We start from the raw sequence: 17,572 nt of genomic DNA, 5'->3' as shown, positions 1-17,572 counted from the left end.
TGCTCGACATGCATGGTATGTACTCATAAGTGGATATTAATTATAAAATCCAGATACCATGTTACACTCCACAGACCCAAGGAAGCTAAAAAAAAAAAAAGAAAGGCCCAAGTGGGGAAGCTTGAATCTCACTTCAAAAGGAAATAAAATAGCCATACGTGGCAAATGGAGGGAAGGAACTGGGAGGGAGAAGTGATGGGGAGGAATGAGAGGTTCAGGATCAGGTATGGGGAAGGATAGGAGAGATGGCCATGAAAATGAATGGAGATCAGTACTGACAGAGGTGAGGAAGTAGGGTCATCTCCAGCACAGACCAAGACCGGGAATAAAGGAGGCACTCGCTAATCAATGGGAGTGATTTTAGCTGTGACTCACTACATTAGGGACTTGGAAGCTGAAGATGCCACCTTCTGTATCAGACAGGAACCCCAGTGAAGAGGTGGTGCCACTAATCCACCCACAAAACTTTCAACCTGAAATTTATTCTGTCTACAAAAACACAGGCACAGGGGATGAAGCAGAGACTAAGGGAATGGGCAACTAAAAAACAGCCCAACATGAGACCCATCCCATGGGCAAGCACTAATTCCTGACACTGTAAACGATATTTTGTTATGCTTGCAGACAGTGACAAATTGTCCTCTGAGAAGCTCCACACAGCAGCTGACTCAGAAAGATACAGACACCCAAAGTCAAGTAGTAGATGGAGCTTGGGGACTCTTAGGGAAGGATAGGAGAAAGGATTGTCGAGGAAGGGGACAGAATTTCCACAAGAACAACAGACTTAACTAACCTAGACCCTTGGGGCCCTCAGAGTTTGAACCACTAACCAAAAAGCATACATGAGCTGGACCTAGGACTCCCCACACATACGTGGCAGGCAGATGTGCAGTTTGGTCTTTATGTAGATCCCAAACAAGCTGCTTCCTGTATGTGGGATGTGTTCTTCTAGCTGAGATGCCTTGTCTGGCCTCAATTGAAGAGGAAGCTCCTAGCCTTGCAGAGACTTGAAAAACCAGGATGGAGGAATGCCCTGGGGACCCCACCAATCCAGCGGAGAGGGGGAAGGGTATTGTTGAAGGGTTGTGGGAGAGGATGACTAGGTGGGTGAATAAGTAAAAATAAAATTAAAAAAGAAGAGAATACAATGCATCAAATAAACAGTAGACTTTAGTAGAGAACTAACAGGAAATGGTAGAGCACATTAAGTAAAATGTAGTAAGATCGTGGTCACCTGAGAAGTGGCATCCTATCAAAAACTGTGAACAAAAAGAGTATCCAACACCCGCCCCCAGGAATGGAAGTTGGTGTTAAGGAAGTACAAAGGATTAACGGTGAAGTTCATGCCTCTGAAGGTATTAACCATGTTTTTTGTTTGTTTTGCTTGTTTCATTTTAATAATGACAGTATCTTTGGGGATAGAGAAGTATACTAAATGTGACTCATAAAAAATACAGAGAAATGCATCTGTGTTACTCTCTTTAAAGGTTTTGAAAACTACTCTGGAATATTTTGATACAATTGGTTGAATGTCCCAACCTCTTGAAAAAGAGATGAGAGAAAGGGTAAGTCAATAACTGTGTTTCTAAAATGTTCCCTAGAATAGAATTCATCTTAGATGAATATGCCTGCTCTGAAGTAGCTCAAAAGAATAGCCAGGCCCGTGAAATAGCCCCAATGCCAGAAGACAAAGGTCTGATTGTATTAAAAATGTTTGTGCAAGTATGTTTGTGTGTGGTATGTGTATATGTGTGTGTATGTACATGTATGATCTGTGTGGGCATGCATCTGTTTGTGTGTGTGTGTGTGTGTGTGTGTGTGTGTATGTGTGTGTGTGTGTCAATATGTGTGTTATCAAGTACCTCTTGGTGCATTTAGCCAGCCCAGTTGTTCCAGCAGCAAAGTCTGAGGCTGAAGCAGAGGACCTGAGGGTAGAGATATGTGAAGTTTGGTTGTAGTTGAAGCCCAGGACTTTCTTGTACCAGTTGTTTCCCAGATGTCTTTGCTTGCTATTTCTTTCCTTGTATGAAACATTATATTACAGACAGCACTGACATTCTCTAATTGCTTATTTAAGCATCTTAATGTCAGAACAGTGATTAACTTGCATTGTTTAGAGATGCAAAGTGAGCTGGGTAGTGTTTGGTGTTTGTTTCCCTAAACCACACAAGAAACAAAGCAAGAGTTTATTTCAAGCCTAACTCCAAAGTACACGTTCACATTGACATATCCCAAAACTCTATTTCAAAAGGAAGATTGTGCCTTAGAGAAAGAACATGATTACATAGTCTTTCATGACGTGCTTAAAGATAACAGCTCTGGGGCTTTATTCATACACATTTATTTGCATTTTCTAAACATGGATTGTAATTTATATTTAATTTTGCCACTAGGGGAAAAAATCACATTTTGCCTTTTGTGCCGAGCTGCCGAGTCGGCTGATTTCTTTACATTTTTGTCTTCTCAGAAAAAAAAAGTTAGGCAACTGGCATGTCATCTGTATCAATAGTCTGTTGCCAACTGCTGGAGATTGCTGACAGTGGATCAATTTTAATTTACAGCTGATCTTGAAAGACCACTTAAATAGTGGTAATTAAGGAGCAAAATATGAGACTGGAAATGTAGCAAAATGTGGGTCGTTTTACACTAATGACGTACTGGAAGCCTTTTCTCTGCAAAGCTAAAATAATGTATGTGACGGTTCACTGCAGTGTGGGTCATTAGTCTGGGAGAGTTAAGGAGAATCATTTAGTTCCCATGACAGAGTAGGTTATGAGCACATGAAATGCCAGATGCTCCCTTGCTTTTCCATAGTACTCACCTCGCCTGCACCCTCATAAATATTTGATTCCCTACTGGCATCCTTTCATAGACAAAGTCTATGTCTACCATATTTGCATGACATGGTTTCCACAGAAACTATTGGGATAAGAGTTGATGCTAAATAAATGCTTGCTTAAGTCACCAAATAATACATAAATGACTATAAGGCGAAAGCGCATGCTCATATATGTAGTTACCTTTTCACTCAGTGATGCATACTGGATTCATTGAATACAATAGAAACATCCAGCAATTTTTGTGCCACAGGATTTCATCACCAGATTATATATTTCATACATTTATCAATTTTTATTAATTCTGAACTTTGGGGCTATCTCAGTATTCTTTTTTCATCTATGACTAAAGTTTGTGGCTCCCATATTATTTCTAATTTCTCAGTGTTTAAACCCAAAACAATCAAGTGATGATGTTTCAAAGGACAATGATTCATATTTTCACTGCCTCATAGCTATACCTCTATACAACATTGATCATGAGGGTACCATATTTTTTGACTGAATCTTTTTCCATTTTTATGATAGGTGGTAGAACAATAAGATTCAAATTTTACTTGCTTTTGACCCTTTCTTTTACATCTTTAGTATTTTTTTTCTGCTGTGCTAACTACTCATAGGGAAATGAAAACATTGTGAAGACAATTTTGGTGACGAGAAGTGATTACAAATACTTCTCAGAGTCTCACTTCTAGACAATGTACATTGTATAGTAAAATTGCACCCGTCTTGCAACACTGGATATACTTTTAAGTTCATACTATGTGAAGCAGTAAAACTGCACCCTTCTTGCTACATATGACAAGGAGTGACAAGGTAATTTCTACCATAGTACCAAACTCAATTTATTTTCCATTAATTATTTTATTTATTACATCCCAAGTGCTCGCCCTCTTTGGGCCCGTCCCAGAGTTCTTTACCTCATCCCACCTTCCCTTACCTCTGAGAGGGTGCCCCTGAACATACCCCTTTTCTGGGTCATCAAGTCTCTACAGAATTAGAAGCATCCTGTCTTATTGGGACCTGACACGGTAGTCAGTTCTCTGCTACATATGTGCCTGGGGCCTCAGAACCACCCACATATGTTCTTTGGTTGATAGCTTAGTTTCTGAGAGCTCCCAGGGGCCAAGGTTAGTTGACACTGTAGGATTACCTATGGGGCCGCCATCCCCTTCAGTTCCTTCAGTCCTTCCCCTAATTCTTCCATAAGGGTGCCAGACCTCAGTCCAATGATTGTCTGTAAGTGTCAACATCTATCTCAATCAGCTACTTGTAGAGCCTCTCAGAGGACAGTCATGCTAGGCTTCTGTCTGCAAACACAAATGGCATCAATAATAGTGTCAGGTCAAAATTTAAATATTGCATTTCAGCTACTTTATCTCTTCTGTATAAGGGTGCTCTTAAGAACGACAATCCTACCTTGTTTCTTTACTACTTACTACTTTTCTACTTACAAAAGTAAGTAGAAGCACTAGGGGTCTCAGTCACATTCCTATAATCACATACTTACTTTCAGTTGCTTTTTCTGAACATAGTAAGATGCATTGTATTGTCTTCCTAAGACTGAGCATGCAGGCTGTAATTTTTAAGTTGCATAGAAGAGGTGAATAATTTGGTATTGTGTGTATGCATTATAATCTGATACCTTGCATCACATTGATACACATTCAACCCCACCAGAAGACAATTGCCCATGGATTAGAAAAGTGGCATTTCATAAAGGAATCAGAAATTTGTCTTTGTTTTTGATATACACCATTCTACCCAAAGGACACTAGTGACATTGTTGGTTCTTAGCATCACAATGAAACTTGTGTTCTCTCATTTCTTCTGACAGGAAAATTACATGCATTTACATCTATATGACAAGGTTTAGCTGGGTGTGATATCTTTCACAAGTTTATTCGGACCACTATAAGTAGAATTCTTACAAATAAGAGCTAATATTCTCTACTCATAATATCAACATATCACTTCTGTTAGATTTATATTTTGTGAATGAATGAAAAGATGAATGATTTGCAAGTTTGACCCACAATGATTAATGTGTAGGAAACAAAAGTGCTTCCCTTTCCCGGTTTCCGGGCAAACATCCCCCTCCCCCCTCCCCTTCCTTATGGGTGTTCCCCTCCCAACCCTCCCCCCATTGCCGCCCTCCCCCCATAGACTAGTTCACTGGGGGTTCAGTCTTAGCAGGACCCAGGGCTTCCCCTTCCACTGGTGCTCTTACTAGGATATTCATTGCTACCTATGGGGTCAGAGTCCAGGGTCAGTCCGTGTATAGTCTTTAGGTAGTGGCTTAGTCCCTGGAAGCTCTGGTTGCTTGGCATTGTTGTACTTTTGGGGTCTCGAGCCCCTTCTAGCTCTTCCAGTTCTTTCTCTGATTCCTTCAACAGGGGACCTATTCTCAGTTCAGTGGTTTGCTGCTGGCATTCGCCTCTGTATTTGCTGTATTCTGGCTGTGTCTCTCAGGAGCGATCTACATCTGGCTCCTGTCGGTCTGTACTTCTTTGCTTCATCCATCTTGTCTAATTGGGTGGCTGTATATGTATGGGCCACATGTGGGGCAGGCTCTGAATGGGTGTTCCTTCAGTCTCTGTTTTAATCTTTGCCTCTCCCTTCCCTGCCAAGGGTATTCTTTTTCCTCATTTAAAGAAGGAGTGAAGCATTCACATTTTGATCATCCGTCTTGAGTTTCGTTTGTTCTAGGGATCTAGGGTAATTCAAGCATTTGGGCTAATAGCCACTTATCAATGAGTGCATACCATGTATGTCTTTCTGTGATTGGGTTAGCTCACTCAGGATGATATTTTCCAGTTCCAACCATTTGCCCACGAATTTCATAAAGTCGTTGTTTTTGATAGCTGAGTAATATTCCATTGTGTAGATGTACCACATTTTCTGTATCCATTCCTCTGTGGAACATTTTCAATGTTGACCTTAGCCTGTTAGGTTGATGTCAATTATAGCTACAGGTATTTTTGATTCTTAAATATATTTGCTCAATTAACTCAGTCCTATTTATTTATGTAGCTTTCGTGTGTGTGTGTGTGTGGCCTGGTGTGTTTATGTTCCTGTTTCTGGGACTTTAAAATTACTTCAAAATAATATAAGATATTATGGTCTGCTTAAAACCTTACCAATTTAAATGTTAACTGGTTGCCCCAACCATCAACCTTATATGACCAGAAGAAAAAAAAAGTGGAAAGGACACCAAGTTATTTCCCCCAATATGCCTTGTTGGCATCAGGAAGTTCTGAATAATTAATTATGTTTACTCCGAAGAAAAAGACAGAGGATTTCGGTTCGTATAATGAGCAGAACAAAGTGCAAAGATCAAATAAAGTTTAAAAAATCCAATAAATAATGAAAGAGTTTGTGGATTAGCATTTGTTTTTAGAATATCTTGTGTTGTAAAGTCATAGATCATGTTTAAAGACACTTTGAGAATGCATAAAAACTCTCTCATTGCCTTGCATTACCTCATTTTCCAATTTTATAGATACACAGACCCAGCGACAATGCAAAAGCATCTCCAAAGTGCTCTTTCTTCAAGGTAAACTTGGCAATGTTACTTCGAGAATGTCTGACTTATTCACCTGAGCAAGACGGATAGAGAAGTTTCTGCTGCATGCCAAAGGTCACTAGTACTTGAAGTTGAAGCATGTAGAACAGACAATAGAAAATGCAGTTAAAGCCATGCCCGAGGACACCTTTTTGAAAATATGCTATGGAATTAGATATTTATAAAAATTGTAGGCAGAAAAAAATGATCACTCAAAATTTGTGGTAGGAAAAATACATAGTTATATTGAACATCCTATACATCAGAATATGGTAATTGCCTGAAAAATGTGTTATTGCTCTATGAATGCTAAGAAGCCCAAGGAATTGAGAATATTGTTGTCCTGTACTTTTATTTAAAAAGACAATAAAATGTGGTAGGAATGTGTGGCAGCAACCATCACAAACAGCGGAGCCTAACATAAAGGTTTTCTGACTTTCTAGTCTTGAATGTAGTGTTTATATCCTCAACATTTGATGATTTTTACATATAATTTCAACCTCTATAAAGAATGAGATACCTTATTTATAAAATAATATTGGTTTTTATTTCAAGAGATATTAAGCATCTTAGTTACTTTTATATGGCTGTGAAGAGACCACCATTGAAACTAGGAGATTAAACATCTGAGTCTCATGGTTTCAGAGGGTTTAGGATACAGGACCATCATGGACTGAGTATGGCAGCAAACAGATAGATATGTCCTTGGAATAGCCAGAAAGCTCCTTCCTCTTCTGCAAGTTAACTCTCTAGAGAGAGCTAACTGGGAGTGGAGATTTGGAAGTCCATCTGTAATAACTTCCTCCAACATAGCCACACCTTCCCCAGAAAGAAAACACCTCTTCCACCAAGGCCATACCTCTTAATCTTTCCTAGACAGTCTACCAGCTGGGCATCAAGCATTCAAATATATGAGCCTATAAGGGTAATTCTCATTCTAAACAACACAACAGATATGGAGAGACTTATGAATGTTGAAATTATTCTATTTGTCTCTGCTAATGTGTTACCAGCATCATTAGCATTCCGTTCATTTAAGGGGAACTATTGGTGGAGAAGTAGAGGAGATGTGGACAGAAAGAATAAGGGAGTAACTGAAAGGGACAGTAAGTCTGTACATGTACAGTGTTATATGCATTCAATGTCATAATGAAACCAATCATTTAACACACTAACTAAAAAGAAGTAATTTATAATGCTTACATGTTTGTAATATAAAATGTAATTCTTCAGTAACAGCTCAACTGGAATCTTAGTGTTAGAATTTTAAAGAGAATCAAAAAAAATTAGATGAGAAGAAATATTGAAACAACAAAGAAGCACTGAAAGAAACACATCCTCATCTAACAAGAGAGAAAGGACATCGTGGACCATTGTTACAATCAGTGTCAAGAATGCAATAGAACCTTTTAAAGTCAACAGAGACAGCAAATAGCATCATACCAACCAAGAGGGTTAAAAGAATGGGTGCCGTGTCTAGCTAGGTTTCTTGCTGTGTGTGTGATTTGATATGATTAATGATTTCTATGTCTAAAACATATTTACTCCTTATCCATAAGAAAATTTAGGGAGCACTCACTCACCTGACACAAGTGCCTATATGATTTTTTTTCAAGTTGATAATAAAAAAATGAAAGGTTTAATAATTATGAGACACATTTCAATGCCTCTACTAAGAACACACATTCCTAATTTTAATATACCATTGTCTTCAAGAATATTTGTGGAGGAATTCCTTACAGTGAATTACTAACAATCATTCTAGACAGACATTGATAAGCTTGCCAGAGTACTAAGAAAAATGTGGGCTGTAGATATAAGATTCACTTTGTTCTTCTCATCAGAGTAATGCATAGGATTTTAATGTCTAAATGGGCTGATTCCAAGGATCAAAACCATGACAAAATTGTGCTTAAATGGGACATCAATGTGAGATAAATTTTGCATGAATCCAGCAACTTGCTGCTTTATAGTTAAGTGGGAATATCATTATTCTCAAGAGATTATTGTTTCTTGAAGCACGGATGCTTCCCAATTGTGTAGACTGAAGTTGGTTAGATGTTTCACAATTAAGAAAAATTAAAAAATACTATATTTGTATTATAAAGTGATGTGTGTCACTTACCATTATCAAAGTTCAGATTGTTTTTTCTTAATTACCTATCTGTTTCTGGACAGGTAAGATTAATTAGAAGTTAAAGATCCTTAATATTAACTTTGGATACGCAAGATCAATTCCCTGGTCCTACACAGTGAAGGAGAACGCCACATGCTTGTCTTGTCAAGACTGTGTCCACAGGTCTACATGTGTACATATACACTTAAATGTAATAAAAACCACATTGGCTATTATATTAAAGTCTTTTACATGGAAAACAAAATCCCTTTGCAGCTACTTAAAAGCATTTTTTTCAACTAAATATCTTTGGATGATAAAAAATGAATTTAAAACAGTGGAGACAGAGATCAATGAATGACTAGTTAAAAAAATATAAGAAGTAAATCTGAAATATCTGAGGTTTATTATAGTTACTGACTAAACTATCTTTTTCTGGATTTATACATTTTAATAATTTTATAAATAGTAATTACAATCCCCATATTATCCACTGGAATGTATCAGAACAACATCACTGCCTATAAATGAAATATGTATATTAATTGAGGAGTGTTATTAGGATTTCCTGTACATTGCTGAATGGTTAGAGAGTAGAGATTCATGACTGCCTTTCAGGAATGCAGCCGAAGCTCTCATTCGTGTGATCCACAGTGATGGGAGCTACTTGAATTCTCTCACACTCTCACTGGAGTTTAGAGTCCTTAGTACCCAGTGCGTGTTATGTAAAAGACAATTTATAATGCTGCCAGGTGAAATAAGAAGCATATTCAGATAACAGACAATCTTTTCTCAAAGAATATCCATGTACTGAACTGGAACGTCCATTGTAGGTTAAAGACGCTTACAAACTAAGACCTCTTCATTCAGACATGTATTTTCTCCTGGTGATGAGACATCCAGGAGTCCAAAGAACTCAGGGCATCCTCTTTAACCCTAGTGGTCTGAGTTAGTTACACATTAGTGTACGATAAGTGTGCATGACATAAGATCGCTGAGATCATAATGATATCATCTCAATATCAAACAAGAAATTAATAGTGAATCAAACCTGCTAAGACTGAACCCCCAGTGAACTAGACTGGTGGGGGGAGGGCGGCAATGGGGGGAGGGTTGGGAGGGGAACACCCATAAGGAAGGGGAGGGGGGAGGGGGATGTTTGCCCGGATACCGGGAAAGGGAATTACACTCGAAATGTATATAAGAAATACTCAAGTTAATAAAAAAAAAATAAAATGTAAAAAAAAAAACAAAAAAAAAACAAAAAAACTGATGAAACTGGTCATGTAGCCAGAGTAAATCAGTAGATCTATTCTTGAGTGACTAAGAAAATCAGTTACATCCTCTTAGCGTGTTCTTGTGGGAGACAGCATACTGGTTTTATAGTTAGAGAAGCAATTGCACAAAACACAAAGATAAACATGCAATTCTACTTATTTCCTTTCAGTTTTTGAAGGTAAAACAAACACAGTGTGTGAACTGTGTTCAAGGTCAGAGGCAGCTTGTCTGTTTAATCCCGATTCTGATTTAGTTAAAAATTTCTGACCCTTTAGTTTCATAATCAGATTAACTGGTCCTACTCCTCACTTATGCTCATCGGTTTCTCAAACTACAGTTTCTTCTCTTCCTGCACTTAGCACAAAGAGTCATAACACTGCCATGACCCATGATATGCATCTCAAGACCAGATTTTTCAGGTTGCACCGAAACTCCATCCTGAAACCAGCCTTAGAATACAATCAATGGTGTTGTGCAAATACTATTACCATCCATTGTTTTGATATAGAGAAAAGATCTGAAGTTCAGAACATTTACTAAACAGCCAAAGAGGAAAATAACCATGCTATGACAGAAACAGGGCAAGAGTTTTTAGCAGATGCAGCCTCATTGCTGCCCTGCTCCATTTGCTAAAGATGAAAATGTAGTTGACTAACATTTTGTGACTTAAGGTAATCTTCCATTAGTGGCAAACATGTGCTTTACATATCATTAAATGGAGAACATGGCCTAGGGGGTTCAAATACAATGCACATCTATTTCAATACCTACCATCAAGCATTCAGAAAGGAAATTTTAATGATCTTGGAAATGGCTTCTATATCACAGGACATCCAGGAGAACATTGGAGCAAAAAATTTTTTCTTGAGAAAAAGAAAGTGATTTTGGATTATTCTCAAAGAGCCACTGATGAGACTATCTGCAAGTAATGTCAATTATGTTAATTGAAGTACTTTATGTACATTAATTAATTAACTTCCCCTATGGACTAGAACATAAATCAGAAAATCAATTTATAAACAAAAACTAGCTGAAAGAAATGGTGTGCCTTATCCAAGGCTGTGGAAATCAGAGATCCCGATATGATGTTGAAGTCAGAGATCTGAAAGTCCAGATCTCCACTCTCAAAGCTTTACATAAACAAAAATTTGTTTTACTCCTGATAAGTGTGTTACCTCTCTTTCTATCCCAGAGTCTGGAATCCTATACTAGTCAGTTCAAACTACTGACCTCCAATTGATAGCCATCTCAGAAGTCATGGTTTATTTCATTTTGATGTTCAATCAAGAAGTTTCTTTTGATGTTATAGCATGCACAAGAATAATTGACAGCTCAAGCGGGATCCTTAGGAAGTGCCCATACTAAGAAGAGTAATAGGTGGGGAAAGCAGTTAATAACATTTTCATTTCTGAGTTGATCCTGGGTCCTACAGTGTAGCCCAAGTTGGCCAGAAACTCACCTCACAGTACAAGCTAGCATGAGACTTGTCCGATCCTTTCTAATGTGGTTTCCCAAGGTCTGTAATTAGAAAAATGAGCTACCATGTCTGACTTAACAAATATTTATTAATAATGATAAGTCTCAGGAAGTTGACATTTGAAGACAGAAAATTATCTTAAATATCTGTGGCACACAGACATATGATTTGTTAGATTTTTTTATGCCCCAGGCCAAGCTTCCTATGACTGATATCGCATGCAATGGGCTGAAAAGTCCACTACAACTTTTAACCAAGTCAATGCTTCACAGTAATGTACACACAGCAATTTGCTGACCTACTCAATTCCTCAGCTGAAATTCTTCTTTTCAAGTTAATTTTAAGTTGTATCTAGTTGACATCTGAATCTGGCTGTAAAACATATTCAAATAAGTCAATTCAGAGATTACACTGACAGGGAACATTAGTTTTGTTTTTTATTATTCATTGCTTCTTTATGCAATTGTCAGTAATTTCTAATTGGCTATCACTAGAGATCATTAAATATCCAAGATCATACATACATTTTCCCCAAGGAATCCTGGTATATAACTAGAGACAAGTTTATCCTTTTCTATATGTCCATAAGTATTGGTAAATGCTCAGAGGCATGCTGCTGTAATTTAGGAACGTAGCCCATCTCAACCTTTTAGTAAACTCTTTTTACATAAGTATTAAAATTTTGTATCTCCAAGATGCTTTTATGAAAAAAAACAATGTAAAAATACCTAATAACTAATAACAAACAAATAGCCATTTGATACTCGGCTTCTTAAACTGCATCCAAGTCCATTGGATCAGAACTTCAACAACAACAACAATGAAAATACTGTTTTTATAAGTACTCTGATTGTACAATTTAATAATATTTTCACTGCCTAAATAGAGAAAAATTACATTGCATTATACTTGTGTGTCTCTGACTTTGTTGTACTTTCTGCTTCAAATAGAATCTTACTCAGCATTAGACCATCAATCCTTGGTTTAGGAAATCCTAAATTCACTGTAGGACTGACATAATACACAAAACTCTGGGGCTACTGTTGGGAACCTTCTAAAGTTCTGATTACCAAGGGTTTCAGGTGCTCTGTGTGGTTAGGTCCTTAACTTTGATACATGAACCCTTATTGAATTAAAAAGTCTTCTATTTAGACAACCCTGATCAGCTGCTCAGGCTATTATTTTTATATCCTGATTAATATTCAGCTGAAATAAACTGGAATTTTATAGTACAATGTATATTCTGAGTACTGCGAAATGTGAGAAACTCTCTTGACATAAAAACGAAATGAAGCAGAAAGCAGAGGTAACAATTCGGGAGACAGGGTAGAAGTCAAGACAAAAGACAGGGCTGATGTCAGGTTCTGGGAATGTCTGTTATCATATAGGTCACAATATCAAATTCTGTTTCTTTTTGTTACATAAGGAATTCCACACACCTGTCAAGGCTTACATAACTGTCCAAGTTGTACTCATCAATTCTGGCTGCTTTTTTTTTATTTCTTTCTGCCTTATTCAGTGCAGAGACCACCATTTAATTATTCCGGCATGTTGTCTAGCCATATATATTTTTTCTTGTGTTCATATAATAAATATAGTTTTGGTCATACTTGTTTTTGTTAGCCTCTGATATTGTCCACTTCTTACTCTTGCTAATTCCCTTTCTAATTCCATTGTGGTCTGTGTGTGTGTGTGTGTGTGTGTGTGTGTGTGTGTGTGTGTGTGACAGAGAGACAGAGAGACAGAGACAGAGACAGAGTGTGCACATGAATGGGCATCCCATTAAGACACCTGAGGTTTGTTTGCAGGAGAATGAGTACTGAAGCAGTGGCTAGACAAGAACAGAAAATGTCTCCACTTTCCTTACCAAATATTTTTAGTTTCTATATCATGCCGGAGGTGTTGTAACAGCAGCTTCTCATTTCATAAAGGACCCTGTGTTGAGCTAATTTTTTCCTTATACCTGTATCTCTCATGTGAAATTTTTCTTCCTTGTATGTCAAAAAAATAAGGATGATACCTTTTAAAATGTAGTAAAAATGTATTAGTTTTCCCAGTGAAAACCACTGAGGCATGGAACAATGTCCAGAGTTAATGTTATTTTTTTTGAAATTAGATTTAATAATTCAAAGTTAACAAATCATGTATGATACAAACATATATCTAAATAGGGCAGAATGAACAATGCTGACACAGTTTTATTTTCTTTGACAATTATAATATATGAGCATGAGTCACAAACACATTTTATTTATTTTAAAAAACAATTTTAAGAAGTAAAGTGTTTTTCCTCCTCCTGGCAACCTGTTACACATATTTCTGACTCTTGAAATGTTACCTCCTCTGTGAAACCTTCTTTGAGTCTTCCCAACACCTACCACCCTAGATGCCTGCTTAGTTACTCACACACAGTAAGATTTCTGTATTATTATTATTATTGTTGTTGTTGTTGCTGTTGCTGTTGTTGTTATTGTTGTTCTTTTTTCCTTTCCTTTTTTGTACACTCCAGATTTTATTCCCCTCGTGGTCCACACTCCCACACTTCCACAGCTCCTTACTGCCCCCCAACCCCTTCCCCTGTCTCCATGTGGATGCCCCAACTCACCCCACTAGAGAGCTAAACTCCCTGGGGCCTCCAGTATCTTGTGGGGAAGATGTATCTTTTCTGAATGAGTACTGACCCAACTGTCCTCTGCTGTATTTGTGTTGGGGGCCTCATCTCAGCTGGTGTATGTTGCCTGGTTGGTGATCCAATGTCTGAGAGATCTTGGGGGTCCAGTTTATTTGGGACTGGTGGACCTCCTACAGAGTTGCCCTTCTTCTCAGCTTCTTCAAGTTTTTCCCTAATTCAACCACAGGGTCAGCAGCTTCTGTTCATTGGTTGCGTGCAAATATCTGCATCTGACTCTTTCAGCTGCTTGTTGGGTCTTGGAAGCCAGTCATGATAGGCCCCTTTCTGTGAGCGCTCCATAGCCTGAGTAATAACGTCAGACCTTGGGGCCTCCCCGTGAGCTGGATCCCACTTTGAGCCTGTCATGATCTTAAGTTGACATATATCCATGTGTAAAGACACAGCTTTCTTTTACTTTTTTAATTTTTATCTTTTTTTCCGGCTTTTCTTTTTCAGGAATAAGGATCTTTCCTAGGGCTTAATGCACGCTAGCTGAGAGCTTTATCACTTACCTGTATTGCTAGCCCAGTCTTTGCTTTTAATTTCGATAGAATTTTACTATATTGGGCCAGGCAGGCTCTAAATTCATAATTCTTCTCATAAACACAGGGTGTCTGATTACAGGCCTATACTACACAGACCCAACATAATACCATCTTAGTTTCAGGAGGTAGTACCATCTTAGGCTTACAGACACAGAATGTTAGAGGGCATGTTGGATTTGAGTTTTATGTAGTTCATTAACAGCCAAAACATCTTGCAGTCCATAGATATGTACTCTAGCCTTCTCTTTGAACAGCTGTCAATCAAAGTGGACACTGAGGATTAATCTGGTAAGTCTGTTTTTGTACGATGTGACCAGTAAGAATTGCATAGACAGCAATGAATGTTTAAAAATATGCTTGGAAAACTTGAGAAAGGGTGAGAAAATAGGCATCATCACTAGAATGTCTAGGCAGTTCATACATTTTTTTTACACACACACATACACACAGACACACATACATGTATACACACACACAAACACAAACTTTAAATAAAGATTTAAAATAGTTATTACATTTTAATAATTAAATATATTTAGAATAAATATTTAAGGAAGAAGATGCAGGCAAATAGAGGGAGCGATAGGTTTCTCTTTAAAAGGGAATACTAGAGGTGCTTCATGGGATGAAGACAAGCAGGCAATGTTCTTCAGATATTTTGTAGCATATGTAACCACCCAAGCCTTAGTGGTTGAAAACCAATTCTCCCATACACATTGTGTTTTGCTAGAAATTCAGACATTGTTCAGTAGAAATTGTAGTAATTGAGTAATTGTAGCACTCCATGGAGTGACAGAAAAGTGACTCTTCAATCTTCAGAAAATAGCTTCATTTCCAAAGCCTTAGAAGAAGAATACACATTGTCATGCTTTGTCAATCTTAGCCATGCTATGATCTTTTCCATGTAGTATTCTTTTATATGCTCTCTTCGAAAAGTGCTTTGATGTTCAGAGGTCCCAGATATCAGAGTAGAAAATTCACCTTTCTGAAATATTAAAAAATAGAATATACATGGTATTACCTTCTTGGTGCTCTATCAACAGGACTCTGTGTCACCTAGCTATACAAATTCCAGTTTAAAGATTTCATCCTTGGTAAATGCAACATCTAATGCCTGTGACCACCTTTAATTGACTACCTCAGATTCGAGCAAGCATTGCTGAAACCCCAAGAAACAAGAAAGAGACCATTCTGTGTCATTAGAAAATGTGTTTTAAAATGCACACAAGTATTTAGAAGATACATTGATACTATGTCCATTACCAAAATATTAGAATTAAATTATTCCCTGAAGCCTATGTCCATACCAGTTTCTGAGGCAGTAACGTTGGCTGCACAAATGTAAAAATAGAGCTTGAATTCCTAGTATCCATGTGAAGGCTGGTCGTGATGGTCAATGTCTGTATCTGCATTGCCAGAGAGAGCAAACAGATGACTCTCAGGGGCTCAATGAGCAGTTCACTATCAACACAGTAAGAGATTCTGTAGTGATTCGGTTTAAACAAAACTGCTAACTAATTTAGGCATTCAAATGGCTAGATGGTATTATAGAAGATATTAGATTTTAGTTGAAATGTGTCATACTGTCAACAGGAAAGAATAACTTTCAAATTTAAGGAAAATAAAAGTGTTTGAAGAAAAGTGATGTCATTGTGGACCTTTTTAGCATGAGCAAAAATCATTTTAAGTTCTTAACTACTTGAAACATATTACAATGGCATTTTCTTCATTTTCTTTTCCTCTCCATTTTTTTCTAATCCACGTCATTTGCTTCTACTGAAATTATATTAGGAACCTTATAAATGTTCTTGACTGTAATCTACATATTTTTTCTTTAATTTATATGGGATCAGAAAAACCAATCTGAAAGAGTAACCAATTGTTAGGTGATGTAGATTTTCTTATCAAAGATGATAGTTTAAGAACAAATTTTATCTGCTCTGACTGAGCATGCACTCAATGAAAATGGCAAAAACAGATCACAGGACATTTATAATTTTCTTTCACTGACCTAATGAATCATAATTTTCATCTTACCAGAATCTCCAAGGGATCAATATGTAAAGTGTGTTGAGAACTCAAGCTAAAGCCCTGTTATTTGAACTAAATACTTGTTTTTTGGCTTCCAAACTAACCATATTTTCAAAGAATTTTCAAACAAACACCTAGAACAATGATTATGATAATTAGACTAACCTGGCAGAAATTTCTTCCCAGGTTAATGTATGAATTCCCTCTTTTTTGTTAGGTATGGCCTTCCTCTGCTGCACATCCAACCTCCAGGCATTAGCCTTCCATGAGAGTAGGTTTCTACACGTGGTCACATGTCATAAGTTCTCCCATTTGCAGTGCAAGTCCCTTTGCTATCCCATGACATTGGAGCCACCTAAATTTACTGAATAAAGCAGCTGTGCGGTTTTAATTAAGACAATGTAAAAGACAGATAATCCTCAGTGAGTCTCAGAGCTGGCGTTGCAATCTGAGCTGTGTTCCTTTCCAGGTTTGTATCCTTGAGAGTTCATTGACCAGCTTTGTCTTTCACGTCTCTCGTCTGCTGCGTTAACGACTAGACAGTTTTCATAGGAGTTATATGAGTGTGTGTATGTGTGTGTGTGTGTGTGTGTGTGTGTGTGTGTGTGTGTCTTTGAACCTGAGTAATGTGCTCTTTAGTGGATACTCAATAAGTGTTAGGGCGCCTAACCAATGTAAGGGGCACTAAGAGCTAAGGGTCAAAATACCAACAAATGCTAAGTGCTTGGAAAGTAACACATAAGATTCACAAATAATTTTAAATAGCCAGCTAAACAAAGAGCACAAATCACCCTCACTGAAATTCTCCACTGACCCAATCCCTTTGTACTTAATATAAGAGGAAAAATAACTGAGTTAAGGAAGAAGGTTTTTTTTTTCAGAACAGAAAATATATATATAAGAAAAGAAAAAAATGTCCCTTCAATTTCTTTTAGAAAGATCTGCAGAGCACTTAAAATATTTTATATATCATACTTAAATATTTCAGCTATGTTGGAAAGGTTCATAAGTCAGTGCAGATAGTTCTGCAATTAAAATATGCAGCTGAGGAG

This window comes from Rattus norvegicus, chromosome 14, assembly GCF_021556685.1.
Source record: "Rattus norvegicus strain SHRSP/BbbUtx chromosome 14, alternate assembly SHRSP_T2T, whole genome shotgun sequence".
In the NCBI taxonomy this organism is placed as follows: domain Eukaryota; kingdom Metazoa; phylum Chordata; class Mammalia; order Rodentia; family Muridae; genus Rattus; species Rattus norvegicus.
The sequence above is the reverse complement of the archived record's forward strand: the minus strand, read 5'-3'. Positions refer to the sequence as shown.